The sequence below is a fragment of the Erigeron canadensis genome, chromosome 8 (genome assembly GCF_010389155.1).
Source record: "Erigeron canadensis isolate Cc75 chromosome 8, C_canadensis_v1, whole genome shotgun sequence".
Classification (NCBI taxonomy): domain Eukaryota; kingdom Viridiplantae; phylum Streptophyta; class Magnoliopsida; order Asterales; family Asteraceae; genus Erigeron; species Erigeron canadensis.
Genome location: NC_057768.1, coordinates 30,719,533 through 30,725,673, shown reverse-complemented (window position 1 = coordinate 30,725,673; position 6,141 = coordinate 30,719,533).

Sequence of the window (6,141 nt, the reverse complement as noted above, 5' to 3'; positions counted from 1 at the left end):
TCGAACACAGATAACATACCATCGGTTTAAAATAAAATAATAGTTCATCAGCGTGATAACCAGCTCACTATGTAAACACTATCAAGGAAATAGGGTCGTAGAGTCGATTATTGTTCATCAAAGCGTATACGGACTACTTGAAAGGGCCAATTAAAGGCATTACAAAAAAGGATAATCGGATTTCTGAAGATGGTCACGAAAATCAGTGCTAAACGTTTGGTTCATTTCCTTTAAAACATTGAATTTAGACCCTATAAAAAACTATCAACGGATAAGGAACCAAGAGTAGCTCAACTATAGAAAGAGGGCTTTTAATGGTGCATTACTTAATGTTCGTCAAGCCGGACCATATAATTAGGGCTTTTGGGATTTTTATAATAATGTACACACATAAGACTACTTCCATCAGGTTAAGTTTCTAAGTAAACCAAACAGAACTTTGCAAACCAACTTTCAAACAAACATTTTCTAGCGAAATAGAAAGATTATCTAGAAAGCTAATACTCGGGAAACAGTCTCATCTGTGGCGACTCAATTTTCTGAAAGACATAATCTTTGTAGTTTCATGAATAATATGCTACAAAATTGGCACCATTTAAAAAGCATACCGACACGAAGGGTCACTAGTTACATCGTAAAGCGTACTCACAAGGAAGGGTGCATAGTTACATCATAAATCATACTGACAGGAAGGGTCCATAGTTGCATCGTAAAGCATACCGACAAGAAGGGTACATAGTTACCTTGGAAAGCATACCGACTCGAAGGGTCCATAATTTACATCTGAAAGCTTACTGATGGAAAGGGTCCACAAATTAAGCATACCGATCTAAAGGGTCCATAGACTATATTGGAAAGCATACATATTGACAAAAGGGTCCAACGCAAGTTTAACAAAAGTTGAACGCAAATAACATACCTTGAGTTCAAAATATAATAATAGTTCATAAGCATGATAACCAGCTCACGGTTTAAACAACATCAAGGAAAGAGGGTCAATTATTTTGCATCAAAATAGCTAGAAACTACTAAAAAGGGTCATTAATAAACAATAAAGAAAAGAAGGAATATAGGAATCCAGAAACAGATGGCTCACCAAAAGCAGGGCTAAAAGATTTGGTCGAGTTCCTTTAAGAAAGTGAATATCAGATCCCATAAACCATCTACGGATAAGGAACCAAGAGCAAGTCTTTAAATGGTGCATTACTTATTGCTCATCTAGTCGGACCACATGATTATGGCTTTTGGGATTTCTATAATAATGTACACATATAAGACTACTTCTTCAATTTGGTTAAGTTTCTAAGTAAAGTGTCTTCAAGTACTTCGCAAGTAACTACATGAGAAATTCATACATAGCATTGTGTGACAAAACCATACACAACTTTACAAACCAACTTTCTGACAAAAATTCCCGTGAAAATAAAGAGATTATTAAAGAAGCTAATTAATTAATAAGTGGCGACTCAGTTTTTCTGAAAGACATATTGGCTTTTTAGTTTCATGAACTATATGCCACATCATTGGCACCTTTTCAAAAAGAATACCGCAATAAGGGTCCTTGGTTACATCAAGAAGCATACCGACAGGAGGGGTCCATAGTTATATCGAAAAGCATACCGACAAGGGTCCATAGTTACATTGTAAAGCATACCGACAGGAAGGGTCCATCGTTGCATCGATAAGCATATAGTAAGGGACCATAGTTACGCTGGAAAGCATACAGGCTAAAAGGGTCTGTTACACCTGAGCATACTGATGGAAAGGGACCATAAAATCCATCAAGAAGCATACTAATCTAAAGGGTTCATACACTATGGTGGACAGCATACTGACCAAAGGGTCCAACACCAAATATAACAAAATTTGAACATAGATAGCATGGTTCAAAATAAAATAATAGTTCATCAGTGTGATAACCAGCTCACGGTGTAAACACCATCAAGGAAATAGGAGTCCAAGAACAGATGGCTCACCTAAAGCAGGGCTTTGGGGATTTTTATAAGGATGTACACATATAAGACAAGTAGACAACTTCTTCAATCGGGTCAAGTTTCTAAATTAAGTATCTTCACGTAATAACATAAGAAATTAATACATCTGCATTGTTTGGCAAAACCATACAGAACTTTGCAAACTAACTTTCTAACATTTGAGATTATCTAGGGAGCTTCTAGGAAGCTAATACTCTAAAAAGAAAGAATCTCATGTGTGGAGACTCAATTTACATAAAGCATCCCGACAAAAGGGATCCATAAATACATCAAGAAGCATATTGTCAAGAAGGGTCCATAGTTACATTGTACAGCATACAAACCGTAAGAGTCAATAGTTAAATCGTAAAGAGACAAGAAGGGTCCATAATTATATCAAGAAGCATACCGACAGAAAGGGTCCATACTTACATCGTAAAGCATACCGACATGGAAGGGTCCATAGTACATCCTAAAGCACACCGACACGAAAGGTCCATGGTTAGATGGAGAAGCATATATCGACAGGAAGGGTCCAGAGTTACATCGTAAAGCATACGAGAAGGGTTCATAGTTACATCATCTTTATACCTATAGGAAGGGTACATACAGTAGGTACATCGAGAAGCCTACTGAGAGAAAGGGCCCATACTTACATCAGAAAGCATAACGACAGAAAGGGCCGATGGTTACATCAAGCATACCAACAAGAGGGGTCCATAGTTAACTCGTAAAGCATCCAACAAAAAGGGTCCATAGTTACCTTGGAAAGCATACTGACTAAAAGGGTGTGTAATTTACACATGAAAGCTTTACTAATGTAAAGGGTTCATAAATTCCATCAAAAATCATCCTGACTTATAGGGTCGATAGACTGTACTGGACATCATACTAACAAAAGGGTCTAACACCCGATATAACAGATACTAAACACGAATAACATACCATCGGTTGAAAATAAAATAATAGTTCATTAGCATGATAACCGGCTCATATGTAAACAGCATCAATGAAAAAGGGTCGATTATTTTACATATAAGCACGGACTACTAAAAAGCGTCCGACAAAAAAAATTAAAAAAAGAAAATAGGAATCCATAAACAGATTGCTCACCAAAAGCAGGGCTAACAGATTTCGTTCAATTGCCCTTAGACATAGAATATCTATGGATAAAGAACCACAAGCAGCTCGACTATAGAACGGGGGCCTTTAATAGTGCATTGCTTGATGCTCATCTAGCCAGACCATATGATTAGGGATTCTTATAATGATGTACACATATGATTAGGCTAAATTTCTAAGTAACTTGTCTTCGAGTACTTTGCAAGAGATCACACAGGAAATTCATACATTGCATTGTGTGCGAAAACCATACAGAACTTTACAAGCCTACTTTAACAAAACTTTTTGTGAAAATAAATATTATGTAGGAAGCTAATCAATCGATAAGGAAAGAGTCTCGGCTCTGGCGACTAAATGTTTCTGAAGTATATGTTACATTATTGGCAGTTTTTCAAATAGCATACTGCAGAAAGGGTCCATGTTCACATCAAGAAGCATACCGACAAGGGTCCATAGTTGCATCGAGAAGCATACCAACAGGAAGGGTCCATTGTTACATCGAAAAGCATACCGACAAAGGTCCATAGTTACATTGTAAAGCATACCGACAAGAAAGGTCCATAGTTGCATCGTAATGCATGCCGACACGAAGGGTCCATAGTTGTATACACCGACAAGAAGGGTCCATCGTTGCATCGATAAGCATATAGCAAAGGATCATAGTTACGCTGGAAAGCATACGGGCTTAAAGGGTCTCTTACACCTGACCATGGAAAGAGACCATAAAATCCATCAAGAAGCATACTGATCTAAAGGGTTCATACACTATAATGGACATCATACTGACCAAAGGGTCCAACGCCAAATATAACAAAATTTGAACATAGATACCACGGTTCAAAATAAAATAATAGTTCATCAACGTGATGACCAGCTCACGGTGTAAATACCATCAAGGAAATAGGAATCCAAGAACAGATGGTCACCAAAAGCAGGTTTTGGGATTTTTATAAGGATGTACACATATAAGACAACTTCGATCGGGTCAAGTTTTTTTTTTTTCTTTTATTTTTGGCTAGAAGTTTAAATATTATAGCGATCCAAGTACTCGGGTTAGAACAAAGAACCTACACACCCGAATATGATATACAAAAACATACGACATGATAGAATTGGTACTTTAAATATAGTTATTATATTTGTCGTATCGGGGAACTTTAGAATGTGAAGTTTTATAAAAACATCGATGGTTCAGACTTCAGATGATGTAGCCAGCAGCTAGCTCATGAAGATAGAAACTTAAGTGGCTTTGATTCTCTCGTCATATTCGGTTTTATATATCCAAAGCTATAATATCCTCAAGCGAAGCCTTAAGTTTGTAAGTTAAGAGTCTTCACGTAACCACATAAGAAATTGATACATCAGCATTCAGCAATGTGTGGCAAAACCATACAGAACTTTGCAAACTAACTTTCTAACAAAATTTCATGTGAAGAAGCTAATCAATTAATAGGAAGTGGCGACTCAGATTTTCTAAGAGACATATTACCTTTGTAGTTTCATGAATTATATGTTGCGTCATAGGCAGCTTTTCAAAAAGCATACCGACAATAAGGGTTCACAGTTACATCGAGAAGCATACCCACAGAAGGGTGCATAGTTACTTCATAATGCATACCGACATGAAGGGTCCATAGTTACATCATAAAGCATACCGACAGGAAGGGTCCATAGTTGCATCATAATGCATACCGACAGAAGGGTCCATAGTTGCATCGTAATGCATACCGACAGAAGGGTCCATAGTTACATCGTAATGCAAACCAACAGGAAGGGTCCATAGTTGCATCGTAATGCATACCAACAGAAGGGTACATAGTTACATGGTAATGCAAACCTACAGAAGGGTCCATAGTTACACCGTAACGCAAACCGACAGGAAGGGTCCATAGTTACATCGTAATGCATACCGACATAATGGTCCGTAGTTACATCGTAATGCAAACTGACACAAGGGTCCACAGTTACAAACTAATGCAAACCGACAGGAAGGTTCATAGTTGCATTGTAATAAGCCGACAGGAAGGGTCCATAGTTACATTGTAATGCATATCCATAGTTACATCGTAATGCAAACTGACACAAGGGTCCATACTTACACCGTAATGCATACCGACAGGAAGGGTCCATAGTTACATCATAATGCATACCAACTGGAAGGGTCCATAGTTACATCGTAAAGCATACCGACAAGAAGGGTCCATAGGTACATCGTAAAGCATACCGACAAGAAGGGTCCATAGTTACATCGTAATCATACCGAGAAGAAGGGTCCATAGTTACATCGTAAAGCATACCGACAAGAAGGGTCCATAGTTACATCGTAATGCAAACCGATAGAAGGGTCCATAGTTTCATGGTAGTGCATACCGACAGGAAGGGACCATAGTTACATTGTAAAGCAAACGGACAAGAAGGGTCCATAGGTACATTGTAATGCATACCGACAGAAGGGTCATGGTTACATCAGAAAACATACCGACTAAAGGGTCTGAAATTTACACCAGAAAGCTTACCGATGAAAAGGGTCGATAAATTTCATCAAAAATCATACTGACAAAAGGGTCCAATGCCAAATATAACATAATTTGAACACAGATAACATACCAATTCAAAAGGGTCGATTAATTTACATCAAAGCATATACGGGATGCTAAAAAAAGGGCCGGTCAAAAACATCAAAAATAAAAAAGAAGGAAAGAAAGATACCCCATTTATGTCAAGATAACCACTTAACTATCGAATGCTATCGATATTTGAAGTCGTCTGTACTGCTGCACATTGTTGATGGTTTATATATACATATATATAACAAAGAAAATTTGAATAAAAAAACCCTAAATCATAAAAAGTTTAATCTGAACGAAGTAAAAAGAAATACTGTACAGGGTTTGAAGAAATCAATTTGTGAATGAAACCCTAAATGCGATTATTTCTTTAAAAAAAACCCTAAAAAGCAATGAATGTGAAAACAGAGTTGAACATCAAAACATGAATAAAAAAAGGAAGTATCTGTATGTAAAATGTAATGTAATAATTTTATATG